We start from the raw sequence: 20640 nt of genomic DNA on the forward strand, positions 1-20640 counted from the left end.
AACTTTACAAGGACTAACACATGATTCTTGTTTAGTATGTTTTTGAAAAACTTTACAATGGAGTTCTTAACTAAAATATATCGCAACTATAAGCCAAATTCTATTTTGATTGATTCCAAAAGGAATATTCAAATTAACTAATTTCTTTCCCTCGAAATATAGCTTCTGCACCTACCCACTGAAAAGTTCTTCAAGGTTAATATAGAGCTTTAAATCGTCAAGCCCAGCAACCTCTTCTTAGTCTCCACCTGACTCTTCTCTAAACAAATAACATTACTGACCACCCTTTATTAAAATCCTTCCCTTCATTTGATTTTCATGATAATAAACTGTCTGGCTTTGTTTTTCTCCAATTTGTTTCTTTTCAGTTGACTTCGCCCACTTCAGCACAACCCTTAAATGATGGTTCTCCCAAAGTGTGAGCCTGAGCCACCTTCTCTTTTCACTTTCCACTCTCTCAAGAATGGTAGTTAGTATCCCTTTACCACCAGGGCTTCCAATATTTCTGAACTGACTCAAAAATCAGCATTTCCAGTCTTGACTTATTTTTTGTTTAGCTCCACGTTCTAATTTCTAGTTATATGGTAAACATATTTATTTGGATAACCCACTGGTACCTAAAGGTCTTTTATCTACAAATTTCCTTTGTTTCCTCTATCTTTAACATCACCATCATCCCAGGCTAGAAATCCTGAATCATATGTGTTCTAGTTTAGGAAGTCATCTCATATAATTTTTGAGGGGGATATAAAACATATATGAAGTTACCCCAAAAATACATAACAAACAGTCACAACCCCACCATCCAGATCAAACAACTGTTATCATTTCGTTATTTATACTTGAAGATACTGTTTCTCCGTAATAAGTAACACATTACAGGTGAAGATAACATCTTTGGGTACCACCCCCAGTCCTCACTGGCCATTCTGTTTCTCCAAAGAAACTACCATCATGAGTTCTGTGTAAATTCTTCCAGTCTATTTTTTATACTTCTGTCTGTGTGTTTCCCAGAATGATATATGGTATTATTCTGCATGCTCTGGGTACATAAATGACATCTTACTATATATACCATTTTAAAAATTACTTTCTTAGCTCAAGATTCACATTATATCTATATTGGTATAAGTAAATATAGCTATGCTCTTAGATGCTTCAAAGTATTCCTGCCTGTGCATGAATATACCCCATTTTGTTTATCAAATTATCTACTGGTAGGCAAGTAAAAGTTGTTTCCATTTTTTCACTTTTATAAACAATGCTGCAAAAAATTCTTATCTCCCTCTTCTCAAGCATGTATGCTAGAGTCTCTCCACAGTCTATACCCACAAATAGAATTTTTAGGTCATAGAATAGTGTATTTTTTTAAAATATGGAACGCTTCACAAGTTTGCGTGTCATCCTTGCACAGCGGCCATGCTAATCATCTGTGTATCCTTCCAGTTTTAGTATATGTGCTGCCGAAGCGAGCACAGAATAATGTATTTTTAATTTTATACATTACTCTCTCCAATGTAGCTGTATAAGTCTAAAATCCCACCAGTGATGTTTTAGTTTCCATTTTTTTCACATTCCTGTCAATATAAAATACAATCAGACTTAAAAGATTTTTGTCATCTGTTGGATGACAAAAAAATGTTCACTGTTGTATTAATTTCCACATACTTCTAAGTACTGAGGATAAACTTTTTTTCCCATATACTTATTGGCCATTAACATTTTGCACCATGAATTGCCTATTCTTATCCTTAGCCATTTTTCTATGACACTTTTTGTCTTACTGATTGGTAGAATGTTAACATATTCTAGATAATAATTCAGATACGTGTTCCAAATATCTTCTGCCAGCCTGCAGTTTGACTTTTACTTTGGTTGGTCTATAGCATCCTCTGTCCTACAAAATTTTTAAGTTTGATACAGTCAAATTAATATGTGTTTTCCCTTACAGTGTTTCTTAAATAGCCCATGGAATAAAAAGGAAACATAAAGGAATTAAGAAATATTTAGAAATGAATTATAACAAAAATACATGTCAAACTATATATGACACAGCCAGAACAATACTTAAGAGATCAGGAAATGAAAGGTTTAAAAATAAACAAGCTAAGCATTCAATTCATAAAGATGGAAAAATCAACAGATCAAACCCAAAGAAACTAGAAGGAAGGAAATAATAAAGAGCAGGAAAAATGAAATATAGAGTAATAATTTTAAAAAATAAAGATTCATAAAACCACAAGTTGATTTTAGAAAGACCAATAAAATAGATAGACCTTTACAAAAGTTACCAAGAAAAGAAGGTACATATATGATACATAACAAAAGGGGAGAAATAACCACAGTTACAATAGATATAAAAATAATAAATCAATATTATGAATGATTATATGCTACTAGAGTTGAAATCTGTATGAACTGTATAAAGAAGTTATATAAAATGTATAAAGAACAAACAGAATAGTAAGTAGTAAAGAAATTAAAATGTAGTCCAAAACTTCCTCTCAAAAAAAAAAAAAAAAAAACCCAAGTTTTTAAAATGTCTTTTTTGGCAAATTCTAGCAAAAATTTAAATTAATTACTATCTTATAGAAGTTGCTGTAGAAAATAGAGAAGAAAAATAAGTGAAAGCAACCTGGATTATTTTATGAGCCTAGTGTAATCTTGATTCAAAACCAAGTAATAATAATACAAGAAAAGAAATCAGAGCTCCATATTACTTATGAAAGGTCCTTAACTTAAAGCAAAACAGAGTAAAATGATGAAAAACACATATTCTCAAATGCAAGGAGAGTTCAATGCCTGAGAATACATCAATTAACTGGTCATATTAACAGATTAAAGAAGAAAAATCATGACTTATCAAAGAATGCTGAAAAAGCATCTGATAGGACTCCATGTATAACTAATACAAAAGCAAAATCAAAGGATTATATGGAAATTCCTTACTCTGGTACATATTATATACTAAAACCTACAAGAAACATTAAACGTCAAGTTGAAACTTCATATACATGTCCTTCAAGATTGGGAACAAAACAAAAATGCCAGTGGGGATGTAAATGGGTGCAGTCACTATGGAAAACAGTATGGAGATTCCTCAAAAAACTAAAAACAGTTCACTTCAGCAATTCCATTCCTGGGTGTACATTCAAAGAAAACAAAAACATTATTTCAAAAAGATATATGCACCCCAATGTTCATACCAGCATTATTTACAATAGCCAAGACACAGAAGCAACCTAAGTGTACATCAACAGAAGAATGGATAAAGAAGATGTGGGGGGGGTGTATAAATATATATAATGGAATACTACTCAGCCATTAAAAAGAATGAAATTTTGCCATTTGCAACAATATGGATGGACTTGGAGGGTATTATATGCTTAGTGAAATAATTCAGATAGAGAAAGAAATACTGTATGATTTCACTTACATGTGGAATCTAAAAAATAAACTAGTGAATATAACAAAAAAGAAAGACTCACAGATATAGAAGACAAAATAGTGGTTACTGGTGGGGAGAAGGAAGGAGAAGTGGCAAGATAAGGAAAGAGGATTAAGAGGTATAAACCACTATATACTAAATGAATAAGCTACAAGGATGTATTATACAGAACAGGAAATACAGCCAATATTTTATAATAACTATAAATGGAGTATAACATTTAGCCACTGTGAATCACTATGCTGTACATCTGAAATGTATGTAATATTGTAAATCAACTACACCTTAATAAAATGTTTTTTAATTAAAAATTTTTTTTAAGAAAATCCACTACAAAAAAAATAATAAATAACCCCAATGGGAATGCCAGTTAATATCACTACTCTTTAATATATTGGAGTTCTTGGCCAACATCATAAGAAATGAAGAAGAAAGAAGATGACTGGAGATTAGAGAAAAGGAGACCTGAGCTGTCTGAGCTGAGGCCATCCTATACCAGTAAGATCCACAGCGGATCCACAGAAAACCACAACAGGAGTAAGCCCAGCCCATCTCAGCAGAACCACATAGCTAATCCATAGACTCAGGAGAAACAGTAACTGGTTCCTGTTTCAAGCCAATAAATTTTGGAGTGGTTTGTTATGAACCAACAGCTGATACAACTGAGAAGTGATATATCCATTACCGGGCTACTAGAAAGGTAAAATGTGGTAGATGTGTATCATGGAGAACTGTGCAGCAGTTAGATGCAACAGATTAGATACACAAAGCAACATAGATACTAAGAATAGCACTTACATAAAAAGTAGGAAACAGAGTAAGATACATAATACCATTTATATAAATTTTAAATATGTGCAATAGGATATATATACTTAATACATTTTTAAAACCCTGTTCAATTTAAATTTGATGCTTATGAAGGAGGGAGATGGGATTGTGGTATAAATAAAAACGATAAAGAGAAATAAATAAATCAATTGAAAAATAAAACAAGAACGTATGAAATAGGGATCTAATTTTACTTTTCGCTCTATAAAAAGCCAACTATTCTACTGTAATTCATTGAGTAGTCCTTCCTTTCAATAAATCCATGTCTATTATATACCAGGCATAATGTATGCTTCCTCTGTTTCTGGGCTCTCTATTCTATCCTACTCAACTATGTCTAGGGGCCAATAACATGTTTTAAAATGCTGTATAGTTTTAGAATCATTCTTTATGAATAGTCCCCCTTAGTTTGTTCTTTTGCGGAATTGTCTATAGACTATTTTTGGACCTTTTATCTAAGAGTTTGTCAAATTCCACCAAAAAAAGTCCTCTTGGAATTTTGATTGGAATTGTATTGAATTTAAAGATTAACTGGGGAATAATTAACAGCTTTACCATGCCCAGTTTTCCATGTATGCTTGTGGGTTAAAGATTAAAGGAAACAATGATATGATTTTGGTCTGTTTAGGTTTTTTATTTCCTCTTAAGGAAGTTGTATATCTCATTTATTTATGTTCCTCCATAAAGTTAAATACTTATTTTCATAAAGGTATTACATATTATTGTTAGATTTATTCCCAAATCCTAATTAAGTTTTTTAAACTATTATGAATGCATTTTTTGTTTTATTTTCTAATTATTGCTCGCTTTTGTATATAGCAACCTTGATGAACCTTCTAAGAGCAGTTTTTAAACCTAGTCATTTAAATTTGTGTTAAATCTTCTGCAAATAACATTTTGTTTCTTCCTTTCTGATCTTTATGCCCTTTATTTTTCTTGTCTTACCTGCATTTGCTATACACCCTCCAATAATAATTCCAGCTAGTAAACATGACAAATAGAATCCTGTTTCCCTATTAATTAGGAAATTTGCTAAAGATTTATATATCTATCTATCTATCTATATATATATATAGATAGATAGATAGATAGATATCCCTTATCAAGTGCCAATCCAGAGTCTTTATCCTCAAAAGATGGTGAATTTTAACAAATGCTTTTTGGATCTACTGAGATGATTATATGGGTTTTCTCTGTTATTCATATGGTGAATTACATCAGTAAATTTTCTAATATTTAACCTTCTCTGCCTTCCTATTATGTATTTAGTCATTCCATATTTTTTAATGAATCATTAAATGTTAGATTTGATTTGCTATTCTTAATTTAGAACATTTGTAGCTATAACGATACATCAATTTGGCAAGAAATTTTCTTTTCTTATACTGGATCAGTATTAATGTTAAGGTTATATACTAGCTTCACAAAATAAGCTGGAAAGCTTTCCCAGCTTTCCCTCTTTTACTGTTTTCTATTATAGTTTGTATATGATAGGGATTATGTATCCCTTTAAATTTTAGTAATAGACCTGGGTCTGATGGGTTTTATTTGAATGAAGAGATGCATATGTAAAATTAAAGAACTTAAATGGTTACTAATTTGTTTAGGTTTTCTATTTCTTCTTGAGTCAGCTGTAATTTATATATATATTTTTTATTGTCCACCTTGTAGGTTTTCAAATTTCTTGGCCATAGATTCTTTACAGTATTGTTCTCTTATGATTTTTAAACTCTCTATTCTGTTGGTCATATTTTTGTTCTTCATAGTGCTTATTTTTCCTTGATCTGCATTTACAGAGATTTGTCCATTTTTATTAATTTTATTTTATTAATAATCTATTCTTTTATTTTCTATTTAATTAATATTGACTCTTATTTTTATCATTTCATTTCTTCTACTTAATTTGGATTTATTCTGTTGGTCCTTTATTAACATCTGGAGTTGAACATATGTTCATTACATCAATCTTTCTTATTTTCCAATAAACACACTTAGAGCTGTTAAATTTCCCAGTGAGTTCTGCTTAAGTCACATCTCAAATTTTCATGTGATGCTTTGTTATTTAGCTGCAAATATTTCATAATTTTTATTTCTTCTTTCATCCATTAGTGAGGTTTTAATATCCTAAAGTATTTTGATTGTCTTTTCATTGTTGATTTTCTAATTTTATGGCATTATGATGAAATAATATATTTTTGAATGACACTGATTTTCCAGACATTGTTGAGATTCCTCTATGACCTAGGACAGTTAAAAACTGACCTGTATACAACTGGGAAAAAAGTATAAGGTTGTATTTTACTCAGTTAGGTATATATAGTGTTCTATAGATCTCCAGTTTATGCAATTTGTTAATCCTGTAGTTCAACTGTTTGATGTCATTTTAAATTTTGTGTCTGCCTGATTTCTCAATTTTGACAGGGGTGTTTTTAACTCCCACTGTTCTGTAGACATGCCCACTTCTTGCAATTCTGAAAGCTTTTGCTTTAAATGGTATTTCAAATCTATACTGTTAGAGGCATATAGGTGTGTAATTATATTTTCTGGACTGTTCCTTTTAGCAGTTTGACTAGATTTTTTTAAAATAACCTTTAAAAAATTAATTTATTATTGTTATTTATTTTTATTTATTTATTTATTTTTTGCAGGGGGGAGGTAACTAGGTTTTATCATCTATTTTTATAGAAAGTACTGGGGATTGAACCCAGGACCTCGTGTATACTAAGCATGTACTCTACCACCTGAGCTATACCCTTCCCCAACTTTTAACAGTTCGAAGAGTCTCTCTTTGTCCCAATTAAGGATTCATACTCTGAATTCTATTTTATTACAGCAGCTTCCTTTGGTTAGTATTTTTCTGATAATTACATTTTTCCATTCTTTTTATTTAATTTTGTTTTGTATATGTTAAAAATAGCAGGCAGACTCATGTTAAGATCACAATTGGTAATTAATATAATTTCTGATGTTTTGGAGTATTTCTACTATCTTGATATATCACATATATTTCTTCCACAGCTTTTTTTTCTCCTTGTTCCCTTTTTGTTAGATCGAATAGAAGTTTAATTTATTCCCTAATCTACTCCCCCAATTTAGTATTTTGGAACAAATACCTCCTATTTCTATTATTTTAGTATGCTCTAGTTGCTTAAAATAAATGTCCTTCTTTTCACTTCTCATCTTCTCCAGATCATGTTTCACACAGTTCCTATTTTATTCAAAGGCCACCACAAAATCTGGTTCCACTCCATCTTTCTAGGCTTATTTCTCTCAACCATTTGCTTCTACTAATCTCTAGTTAAACTAAATCACCCGTCAGTCTCTAAATAAAACACAGGATTTCTGAAATTCTGTTCTGGTTCACCATGTTTTTCTGATTCACTCACTCATTAAATAAATACTTTATTGAAAACCTACTTGGTGCCTGGCTCTGAGCAATACCAGTGAACACAACGTATATGGTATCTGGCTTTATGAAGCATCACATGGAAACATACAATAGCATGGAAATATAATAGAGTAAAACTTTATGAATACATGATTCGATTCAGATAACTGGAATTGGCTCCCATCTTCCACTCTATCCTCAAATAGCAGTCCTTAGAATATACAACCACCAGCAGGTGGCACCAAACCACCTAAGCCAGACCTTAAACTGATTTGGATACCTTAGTTTGAATCCTGCAACCTATTCTCCTCCACTGACTCAGGTCATTTTATTAAACTTACAATGCCATTACTTTATGTGATTTCAATTTTTTTTTAATATTTATTTACTACATTATCATGGGAGTTTATTGTATCATAAGTTGTAGGAGCTAACCAAAAGCGAAAAAAGAAAGGGGGTCTCTGACAAAAATAATAGAACACTCCTAATTGAAATTGAAGAGTATTAGATAAAGCTGCTCTCTCTCTCTCTCTCTCTCTCTCTCTCTCAGAAAGTGACTTTCAAACTGATATCTAAAGGATGACCAGGAGTTAAAAGCTGAAAAGGGAAAGCAAAACATTCTAAAAAGAAAACAGCATAGGTGAGCACCCAGAGAAGGAAAAGTCTGGATTAATGGGAAGGTAAAAAGGCAACCGTGTGTGGATGTCTGGGGTGGGGATATTGCATACTTCATCAGAGTACAATGCTTAAGAGCTTGGGCCCTGGAGCCCTACTTACCATCTGATTTTAAGTCTTTGCTCCACCACTTAAATAACTGTCTAGCATTGAAAAGGTTATACTTGTTTAAAGTATTAAATCTACTGTTATATAAAGCCCTAAGAACTTATTCCTGGCAATGTAGGAAAGAAATCTTAATGTTAGGGTTGTTTTGTTGCTATTATTGTTCTTATTGTTTCTAGGTAGATGAGAGAAACCAAATTATTGAGTGTCTTGAGGCCATGTTAAAAATCCTGGGGTGGGGGGACCTGAATATTATCCTAAGTGCAATTAGAACCCACTAAAAGGTTTTAGGGAGGGACATATCATGATCCAATTTGCAAATACATTTTTTAAATTACTTTGGCTACAATGTGAAGAATGAATTGCTTAGGGTTGTTGGGAGAAGGGGCAGTAGTGAAAAAGGACCAATTAGAAGGCCAAAGGCCACTGTAGTAGCTCATGTAAAAAACAACCACAGGTTGGATTAGGCTAGTAACAATGAAGTTGGAAAGAAATTAGCAGATCCAAGATATATTCTGGAGGCAAAACTGATAGGATTTGGTAATGAACTAGGAGGTAAAAGGGTAGAAGGTGTAAATGATGACTTCTCACAATACACCCCTGCCCCCTGCAATTTGAATAAAGTCTTTCTTACTGTGCTTTAACAAATATCACAGATGTTTTTCTGTAACACTTCCCAAATGAAATTTTATTTATCTTCCCAGGCTTGCTAACATATGAACTTTCCATCACAAGAGCTAACAGCTCTCTCCTCCTCACTCTCAAAACACTGATTTTATTAAGCTTTAGGTTATAAAGAGTGGTTTTCTTTAAAAAAAAATTTCCCCAATAGACACAAGCTCCTTTACACTAACGGCCATATCTAACTTCTTGTTCTAGTCCACACACACAAAACTGCTACATGCACCACAGGCGGTCTTGCAAAACCCCACAAATGACCTCAGAGCCAAGGCAACTCCTCAAGCTCTTTTCCTTCCTTGGAAGGAAATTCAGCCTGCTTTCTTCTCTTCCCCTTTCAACTATTCTATTTTTGGAAATGTTTCCCCTAAGACTAGCTGCAGAATTAACTAGTCACTCACTAGCCTCCCCATTTCTTGAAGCCTCCAAAAACAAGTATATAGGAATTATTTTTGTTAACATGCTTGCTAATTACTATTGAAAAACAGAAGGTAACAAAATTAAACACAAGGTTATATTATTTTACAGTGGTGGTCTCTTAATTTATAATTCCTGACTTCCTTTACAAAATGGTAAACTGAATGCACTGGCTTCTGCTCCATGCTTTAATTCCCAAGGATGAGGTCCACCACAAGTTCTTCCTTTTTTTGTGTGGAGGCCTCTCTTCCCAGAACATAGGCCTGCAGAAGAAGCCTAGACATAATAATCAATGTCTTCTTATCTCAAGTAGGTAACTGGCACTTCTGAGGGCCTCCTAAGTAGGTATGTAATATAGCAATGGAATTAAAAACAAAAGTGATTCTGCCAGTCTTGTTTTTTCCAAACCAAATGGCTAACGTTTAATGTTGTAAACACAAACAGATGTTAACTATTTTGAGTTTTCTCCTCTTGAACCAAATCCTTGATTTCCTCTTCAAAAGAACTGTTTCATTCTAAGTTATTATTCTAAACTTTTATTTTCTGAGGATTAAGTTGCAGGAAAAAAAAGATGATATGGAAGAAAAGGATTCAGATTTTCCTGAAAGCTTTGTCAAACACCATGCACAATAAGAAGTCTCTTTTTGCTAATTAGATTAGAGATATAACTCTTTTCTTTTTGATGAAAAACTTTTCTAGAGTGATCTTGTGCAAGCTCATCTAGTGATCGGAAAATCGCTCCCAACTTCTGGCTAACAAAGAATTTATTTTGTTCAAATATATTTTTAAATAAGTTCTGGTGGATAACCACATATTATCACCATCCAGTCTAATAGAAAACACATGAAAAGTATTTATAGTTAAATTTAAAATTTTAGTTCTTCATTCCTTTTAAGTAATATATTTAATTTTGGCTGACTTACAAAGTAAAAAGAAATCAAACATCTAGTTATGACCAAATGCTAAACTTTAACTTGGAGAATATGAGATATCTCTTATAAAAACTGGTACTCTACCTTAATAATATCTAATGGAAAGAGAGGAAATGGGCTACATTCTTTCTTCCCTTGATACACTCAATGAAAAAAAATTATAGAAATGTAAAAAATTAAAAAAATAAAAACTAGTCCTACCTCAGCTCCTAATCCCACTCCCAAATTGTAACTAACCACTACAAACATGTTGAGTTCTTAGCACTGTTCTGATTTTCTGTGAATAGGAAAAAGAAGTCACTCATGTTTTTGATGGTACTGTTTCCATACATAAAAAAAATAAAATACTGAGATTTAGGAATGCTTAATTCCATGTGCCTTTTTCCTTTGTCCCTAAACCCTCTGCATTAATGGTCAACTATGCCCTTATGATAAAATTTAAATATGACCTACCAAAATAGCAATAATGCAATCTTGAACTTACAGACTAGCTACCACACTTGGCAATTCTTTGTCTTTCCTCACCTTTCCCCAACCCTATCTATTTCATATTTTTTCCTCAAATGCTTATTTTTCTCAACTTAGTTGGTAAGCTTCTTTGAGGCCAACCACCAACTCTGAATCACTTACTCCCTAGGAGGTATGACAGTACTTTGAATATAACGGGTAGTTTGTACATGATAAATATTAAGTTTACCAGTATCTTAACATATAGAGGAGGAAGAGGAAGAATTTATCTGTTGCTTCAACTGCTTGAAAAGAAGCAACTTATGAGTTTACTATTTTAACTTAATTGCAAATATTAACTGTAAAGAACAATTTCAGGAGTTGTTAATTTATGTAATCTGATTGTGATATAGTAATATTACAGTATAGTGAAATTTGTATGTTTTCTCCACTAAATTCTAAGCTCCATAAATGCACACATTGCCTGTCCTGTCTACTGCTCTAGCATCATGCTTTAAGTAGTGCTTGGCATATAGTAGATGCTCAATGAATGTTTATTAGTGAGTTAACAGTAGTAAAGCACTACATCACCTCATATAAGCCTGAAAGAACGTTAATATCTTTTCACCCTCAACAGCAATCTTGTGATGCGTATAATATAACAATTAAGAAACTACAGTATTAATTGGGTTTTCACAATAGCATAAGCTCTATCATTCCCAACAGTCAGATAATGATTCTCAAAGTACGATTCCTGAGCCAAAAGCATCAACACCAGCATCACGTGGGGACTTGTTAAAAATGCAAATTCTTGAATCCCACCCCACACCCACTGAATCACAAATTCTGGAGGTGGGGTTGAGCAATCTGTATTTAATGAGCACTTTAGATGATTTTGATGGATGCTCAAGTTTGAGAACCACTGGCCACAGAAATTGTTGCCATGGAAATAGAAGGGATCTCAAACCAACAAAGAAGTCATAAAATATTAGGTGAGGCTTTAAGGAAATGTAGTAAATATTCAAACATTAGAATGTTTTTAGAATAAGTTAAATTAAGTCAATCAATTAAGGGACATGAAAAACTACCACTATATAGCTGAGAGGTCTTTTTCTCCTTAGCAAAGATCATGAATCTATATTCAGTAAGTAATGCATTTAAAATGGCTTTCAGATCCCTACTATCTCAGGTCCCTACTGCCAGTAGAGCTCATTATTTAATGCATTCCTACTTAAGGAAAGAGAACAGAAGTAGGGCAGGATATGGAGGTGGAAAGGATAAGGAAAAGGTGGACAGCTAAAATAAGACATGGAGGAGACCTGGGAAAATTATTTTTTAGAGTTTAACTGAAATTTAGTACTTTAATTTTAAATAAAGGTACAAACCACGGTCATTTTGGCACTGTGACCTCATGACCAGTAGATCAGATATTTTCATATCATATTAAAGTCATTACATCTATTTCAAAATGTAATTTATGTTCATCACTACTTTGGAATTATAGTAGTAAATTAGATCTGCCACTAGAGCTCATTATTTACTGCATTATTAAAGAAGTATATGTATTAATATATCACAATTAAAAATAGTATGAAAGCTACATTTCAATATATTTGGTTCCTTGCTAATCCTAAGTATTTTATTTTATACATTTAAAAACACCATTCTAAGAGAAGGTATACAGGCTTCACCATATAGCCAACGAGGCCCATGACACAAAAGACTTAAAAACTATACAAAAGTTAACAGTTAATAGCTATTTTAAGTGTTCTTGACCTGTGCTAAGTTATGGGCCCCTTCATAAATCTGAGAAAACATATAGGCCCTTTTCCTAGTTTACAGAAGGGGCATGGAGGATGTATAAGGGACAATGATTCCTCTTCCTGAAACAGCATTATACCAAAGCACCCATTTTTTGATTCCAAAAAGATAGGCTAGCTGTTCTAACTACCTTAATCTCTGTGACTTTTAGCTTAGTTTGGGCACTGAGTACATCTATAGCTCAAATCTGTAGAGGCAACAATTTAGTGCAAAGTGAACTGTGAATAAAGAGCCAAAGAGTTCAGTCTTTATTTCAGGTAATGGTTTGATTGTCTTATTTTATTTTTCATTTACAGTACTCACTATATTGAAGACAACTAAATTTGTATAAAAAATATACTTTAAAGCTCTTAAATAAGCTCCCCAAAATAAAAATTTTCGAAGTCCTCACCAATAAGATTTAGTCTCATTTTAACCCCCTTTCTTTAGTCTCATTTTAACCCCCTTTCTTTCTCATAATTCATATTCTAGCCATATAGAATTCCTTTCTGTAAATCAAACAGGCTATGTTCTCCTGCCTCCAGACTTTCAAGCCATGCTATTGTCTGCTTGGCTAATTACTTCAAATCCTTCAAATCTGTTTAAACATCTCTTACTCCAGGAGGCATTCCCTGACCTCCTAGTCATTACCCTGCCATATACTCTCTAAACCTTCCCTATCATAACATTTTACTGCAGTAACGTTTAATTGTTCACCCTCTCCACAAAGCTGAAAGCCTGGTGAGGGCAAAGACAGGGTCTTGTTTACCACAAGATAATTCATCTCCGAGCCTGACAAGCTACAGGACCTCAGCAAGAGCTGGTAGAGGAATGAATGTATAGATTTTCCTAGAGAGATGTCTTAGCATTCCTATTTGTATACCTAAAGAAGTCTGCGCCATCCCTAACTTGGCAACAGTTGTAACTTTGTGTTACTCATTTTAAAATTCTTTATAATCTGTATTTAGCTCTCTCTTCAATCTAAATTAATAAAATTGTATTAGATAACAGTGTTAAATAGTAAAACTGAAAGCTAATTAGTGCTTAAAAAAACAAGTCTCAGTGCAAAGGAATGAATGCTACTAGTTCCCCAAACCAAACATCTTTTAATGATCTATTGTCTAGATATACTTATCTTTCCTTTATAAAATAGATGTTTCTTGAAAAGTATACAAATACCATTTAAAAATCATTCCTTTTCATTTATGTTTTATTAATTGACAGGACAGTTCTTTGCTTTTGGACACTATTTTCTCCTTCACGTAATTAATAGTCTGTAACATATATTCAAACGCACTAAAAATCACTGTTATTTTAAAAAGCCCTTAAAGGATCCTGATTTAAAATGACAGTTTAGAAAGCAGAAGCCTCATTTCATTTTCTTTTTAGATTACAAAATCCAATTAAAAAGTGACAATTATGAGAAAACTATTTATTTAGTAAATGTGTCATATTAAAATACTTTTTCATCTTATATACCCTCCATAATTTAATACCTTATATGGTTACTTTGTATATTTTGACAATACAGTTATATGGTTTTTTTAAATACCCTCTCTTAAAAGACAGTAAAGAATTTAGAGATCTTACTCAGCACATATAGGGACTTCCATAACTGCAACTCACCTCCATTTTTCATAAACCTGATATTTTAATATCCAATTTCCATTATGAGAATTTCAGGAAGAGTCATAAATTAACATATTTCATTAATTCTAAGATGTACATTTTTCTACACTTTAACATCTCTGAAATTAGGATGTATTTTACAACTGATGGCACCCTAACATTTATAATTGGCAGCATTTTTTTTTTAGTGGTCTAAAAATAATGTTTCTTACAACTGATGTCATCTTAGACTAAATGAAATATTGTTAATATCTAAAACTTTTCTCTAATAATGCTTTCTAACTAAATTACAGTGTAATTATAATTCAAACAATCCTAGAATCAAAACTAAATAAACTTAAGATCCACATTTTATCTTTTTAGAAAACCAGTGACTAGGCTAAACTCAAGAAAACAGACAATTGGAAAAAAACACTTCTTAAAAAAAACTTTCTAGGAAAAAGTCTACATTAGAAGCAGAAATAACAGAAGTGGGGGGAAAAAAAAGACTTGAAGATGTTCAGTCAGTAGGAACTTCCAAGGAAGTGGAGGCCTGAAATAGCCCCAGAGCTTTATCTATAAAAAGAACCAAATATTAGGAACATGGCAGGGGATTAACTTAGATAGCAAATTATTTAGGAGGAAAAATACTTATTGTGATCTTTCTCCCTCCATAAGGAGGAATCATTGTCACCCTTCAAACAAAAATATGGTATAGGTAGTTGAAATAATGTAATTAAATGTAAATTGTAAACATTCTTAATAAATTAAAGACCCACCTACCAGCATTGTCTTCCTTCAGGCTCAATCTGTTTCACCTTCAGGTAATCCTAGGATAGGGGCTCCTTTTCAGATCCCCAGTTTTTCATGTCGATCTTCTACCTCCCTGTGGCAACAATATTTTCTAATTAAAAGAGTCCTTTTGTGCCACAGGGAGGATTTCTGATGGTATAACAAATACAAAAGTTATCACAACTCATCATGAAGTCAACTTAGTCTTGAGATTCTTCCAGAAAGAAATTTTGGCTCCTTATTTTATTTTTCAAGAGAAATCTGGTTTTTATTTTTTTTAACTGCATTTCAAAAACCTTAACTTTCATTTATTTAAAAAAAGCACTACTTTCTTGTTGGAATTATATACAAATTCTTATCATTCATCTATCTTTGCAACTAATCCTATACACAATTTTGTTGATCATGAATAAAAGATTTCTAAGTTCTCTTGTCAATTATTCTAATTAATAAGACCAACTTTTTATGTTTTGATATATGGTTAAAAACTAAAGTCCTGCTCCCTATGATCAGAAGAGAGAAGTAGGAAGCTACCAGATCCCTTTCAGCCAATGTATGTTAGTAAAAATTAGTAAGGCTACTTGCATTGCATAATATGATGTTAATTATGCTTAAAAAATACATTTAAAAAGACCAGCAGGAAATTTAGAAAAGCAGTAGTTACTGTTCTCTCTCTGGTAAGATTACGCGTGATCTTCACTGTTTGTTTATTCTTTGCAATACTCAGTTTTTCCAGTGAGCATGTATTGCTTTTATTGTAAGAAAATAAACTCAAATTTACATATAAGCAAAAATGATTAAAACTTACTTTCATTTTAAGATGAAGTCAATCTAAGTATGACATTATAGCTTTGATATATTTTATACAACCATATTTATCTTTTTTGGATGACCAACTTTCTATATTTTAAATAACCCTAAAGTATTCAATATTTCATATATAAACAAAAAAGGAAACATAATTTAAGTTTTTATAAAGATAGTTCTTCATTATACTGCAATTCTAAGTCAGAACTCAAATTGTTTCAGTCTGCATTTCCTACCAGCTATGTGTTAAATACTGTATTATATACTATATTCAACAAAATAAAATTGTAGTCTCTGTCTTCCAGGGACTTATATGCTCACTTTGAAAACAAAAGGAGTATACACACAAGGACAGTAAAAGAAAGAAAATGATCAAGTGCCTAAATCCAGATGGTCTAACAGAAATCAGGAAAGGGAATGTTTAATGTAGGCTACAGTTACTGTGGACAGTATCATGTAGTTGGGCCTCAAAGAATGAACAATACTTGAAGATATTCTTGACAGAAAACTATACCTGAGCAAAATCTCGGAAGCATAAATAGCACAGCCATGCAAGGGACAGTCAGGAAAACAGCTAGAATACAGTGTTTCTGTAGATAAAGCCAGATTAGGAAGGCTCTACTTCTAGATTTCTGGATTAATCTGCAGGTCACTGAATTTGGCAGAGGAGTGGCCTTTGAAATCTGATAAATAAAGCTTCAGGACAATGATAAATGTAGATGCCAGAGCACAGTAAATTAAGGAAGGAATGAGGAGGAAAAGTACAGACAGGAGGTATAAAACATCTCCTTTTTAAAAGTCAAAGTGAAAGAAAGAGAAAAATACAATAGAAATAAACAAATTTTCCGTTTTGATGTATAAGACCTCCACATGTGAAGGCACAAGAAAGGTCTTAATGAAATTAAGGGAACACTTAAAGGGCATTTACATCACAAGCACTGTGTTTATAGGTTTATTTTATATAATTCTCACAACCCTGAATTCCTATTTTATGACAGTGAGTTAGACTCCGGAAAGGTTAAATACTGCCAAGTAAATGATAAAGCAAAAGTCTGAAACTAGGACTAACTAACCCAATCAATATTCTTCCCTTTCCTACTAAAGAGAGCTACTTAAAAGGCTTTTTTTTTTTTAAAAAAAGCTCAGGAATAGTCATCCAGGATTTTTCTATCATATTTGACTACTCTTCTTCCCGTTCTTCAAGATGTAAACATTCTCTAAAGTTCCCTCTGTTCTCGATCATAGAGAAACAAATACAGAATTTAAAAATCTTCCCCCTTAGGGAAATCTCTCAAATACCTTTCCCCTTGGAGCTTTCATTATTTCCATGGCTTCAATGAGGATGATTCCCAAATCCATCTCTCCTTGACTTTTCTGTACTAAGCTTCAGTTGTACTAATATTTCATTTCTCTCTCCATATCTATCCTCACCCTTCTTTACTCTCTGTCCCAGGAGGATGACTCCCCTGGCTCCCCCTCTGTGGCACTGCCTTCAAACCAGTTATATCCTTTGATCAAAGGTCCCAGATTCTCCCAGAGCTCTCTCCAGGGCTCTCTGTTCTTCTGGGTTCCGGTAACCCTTCCCTCTGTTTGGCCCTTGGGCGAAAGGACAGAAACAGCTCTGACATTGCTAGCTCTAGGATACTGCCCTATCACTGTACACTTGCCATTTATTAAAATATTCCTTAAATTATCGTAACTTGAATATGCCCCCTTTTTTGTGATGGGACACTGACCATACACTTGTATATCTTTAAATAACTAAATTATTTCCCCTTGGATGCTCTGCTTCAACTCACAATTCAACATGCTTATTACCAAACTTATCTGCTTCCAAAAGCAATCCTGTCTTCCTAAACCCTTATATGATACCATTGCCATCACTTAGAATGAGAAAACTGAGTACTTACCTAACTATGCTTCTCCCCGTAATCTGTCACATCTCATTAGATCTTACATAGTAGAATTGCTAATACAAGTCCCTTCTGTTCCTATTGCTTCTACCTTGTTTTAATATTTCTCAAGCCATCCCTAACTCATACTGTAACAGCTAGTCTTTCTGCCTTATCTTTTCCCCTACAATTCACCCTCTACCTACTCAGATGCTAATTACCTAGCACTTTCTACTCAAAACCTCTCAAATCTTTCTGCTTCTTACATACTTAATTACTAAACCTTGTGTTGAAACCACAATCACTCACAATTCTTAGTGGAACCTCCTGTTAATGTTTTACTTATTATCTTCTAAACATGTCTTGAATTTCTACATTCCACACATTTGTTAATTTTATTTCCCTTAGTCTACATGCCTTTTGCCTACAGCCTGTCTGTCCAAATCCTACCATTTGTCCTCCTTTTCCACTTTCTCTAAAACATTCCCTAATCCTGTAAATTGAAATTTCCTCTTCTGAAAACTTCTTTGAATTTGTAAATAGTGCTTAATTGATTCTATACTGCTTTATATTTTGACCATAATGCATACATTTTATCTCCACAACTAAATTACTACCTCCTCGAGAGAAAAAAACATGTTGAACACAGTGCCCTTGCACACAACAAATGCAAAATATTTATTGATGTATTCTCATAAATTAAGGTGGAAGATTACAATGATAAACATAGTAAGTTAAGGTGCAAGATGAAGAAGCAGATTCTTAACAGCTCAATCTTCTCAGCCAAGTCTTAAAAGATTTCTAAGAAAACTTTATTAATGAGTGCATTGGTATAAACTCTACTTTTTACATGATAATCTGTAATAACCTTTTAAAGTTTATATATTCTTTATATATACATGCATCTGTATATATATATATATATATATATATATATATATATATATATATATATATATATATATATATATATATATATATATAATTTTTTAAAGAGTGGACATAAAAATTGAATTTTGATATCTTAGGGAATCCAAGAGACTCCTCTCCACCCACAACCTACCAGTTTCCCCAGAGGCCTCGAGAACTGGTAGTATTTCTAGCCTGCCAGAGTCAAGACCACCCTTCATGCATACTTCATCACTATTCCTCAAAGGCTCTTTATGATTACTAAACTTCAGTTATCATCAAAAAGCAATTTATAGATTTATAGGTTTAGATGAATATGTCTATTTTTAAAGTTTCAAATGCATTTTGTTTTTCCTATATAATGTAAGAGATTTACTATTACATACGAGCTCTGAGAGAGAAATGTAGACTTTTAGTCTATAAAAAGGTGAATTAAAATGACTTATAATTACTGCTAACAAAATAAGAAATAATTTTATGCACAAAATAATGAAGATAGCTAAATGTACACCATTGTATGATTTCAGTACTCCTGCCTATGGACATATATGTATGGGTATATAGGGATAAAAGAAGAAAAACTTCAATGTAAACATGTGGAGAACTGATATAACAGATCAATAAATATAATTAAGAAATTTTTTAGATGAATATAATTTTAAATTATAATGTAGGAGCATTCCAGGAAGTGTTTCCTAGATATACAAAAGGAAATCTTATTCTATACAGATCTCATTGCCACCAATTCACCAAATAGAAACTGCTATAGCCATCTTTAAAATATTCCTTTTCTTGGAATTTGACACAACATTGTAAAATGACTATAACTCAATAAAAAAAAGTTTAAAAATAAAAATGAATCAAAAATAAAATAAAATAAAAGTATGTACTAACAACAACAAAAAAAGAAACAAGGCATCAAATAAATAAATAAATAAATAATCCTTTTCTTTACTTCCCAGTCTGCTTATTCTCCCAAACCTACACATACATGGAAGTTAAAATTTGTATCACCACAACAAATGAACCAGACCCTAATCTAACCTAAAAGGAAACATGCATTATAATAAGTCATAATAACCTCTATTCATCTATGTAGGCTTTAGATAACAGGAGAATAAAAATTTATTAAGATCTGAACTCTTTTAAAAATGCATTTTATTCTTTAAGTAAAAACAAAATTAAGCTCAGAATAACTGATTCTAAACTTATTTTTATATATTGACTAACAATCCTTACTAAGTTACTATGACCCATAGTATTTTAAAATTAATTAGTATCTTATAGTCTCCAAGTTCTTGCATGCTTTATGATGAATAAATGTGAGTTTATTAAATTGTTCTAATTACAGATGTGTCAGCCAGAAGTTTTCAGTCTGAATTTGGCATTGCCTTTAGAAGAGTTATATATGAATTCTACATTTTACAGTGTTGTTCCATAAAGAGAGATAAGAATAGCTACACTATTCTTTATTTTCAGAAGTAATAAAGCAAGCATAGACTTTTTTTCTTTACATTCATGGGCCAGAATGGAATTAAAAATAAAATGTAAGATGAATTTCTCAGGTGCTTTTAGAGTATTTTAGAATAATGTAAGTTATTTACTAACATTTCCATTCAGTGTTGAAGAAGAAATCTAAAAAATATTATCAAGTATCCAAAAACCACTTTTAAGATATCCTAAAAGTAACAGTTCTTTTATCCAGACTTTGTATACGCTCTTTTTCAATATTACAGTCACTCATATCTCTGCCCTGCAAATGATATCATCATCCTCTGAGTTCAAGAAGACTAAAAAAATAAAGTCCCTTAAGTGGGTTATATACACTTCTTATTTGGAAGTATTTTTACTTGATTAATGAACCACTGACCATCAAAAACTGTACCACCAATAAGATTCGGCCAACGTGTT

At 32.2% G+C, this 20640-nt stretch overlaps 1 protein-coding gene and 1 non-coding gene across 16 annotated transcripts in view; both read right to left on the reverse strand.

The window, feature by feature from the left end:
• The window catches only part of ELF2 (E74 like ETS transcription factor 2), an 87662-nt gene that overhangs the window by 30248 nt on the left and 36774 nt on the right, over positions 1-20640 (reverse strand). For 2 of the 15 annotated variants that reach the window (XM_032463722.1, XM_014565823.2), the window contains exon 2: positions 15113-15215. The exons of the other annotated variants lie outside the window; for them this stretch is intronic. The gene's annotated coding sequence lies outside the window, so the exon portion shown is untranslated. The remainder of the gene's footprint in view (positions 1-15112; positions 15216-20640) is intronic. 15 annotated transcript variants of the gene reach the window in all.
• Positions 1370-1476, reverse strand: LOC116659434. The gene has a single exon (XR_004314833.1). It is a non-coding gene; the product is annotated as a U6 spliceosomal RNA (small nuclear RNA).

The sequence above is a fragment of the Camelus ferus genome, chromosome 2 (genome assembly GCF_009834535.1).
Source record: "Camelus ferus isolate YT-003-E chromosome 2, BCGSAC_Cfer_1.0, whole genome shotgun sequence".
NCBI classification, from domain to species: Eukaryota; Metazoa; Chordata; class Mammalia; order Artiodactyla; family Camelidae; genus Camelus; species Camelus ferus.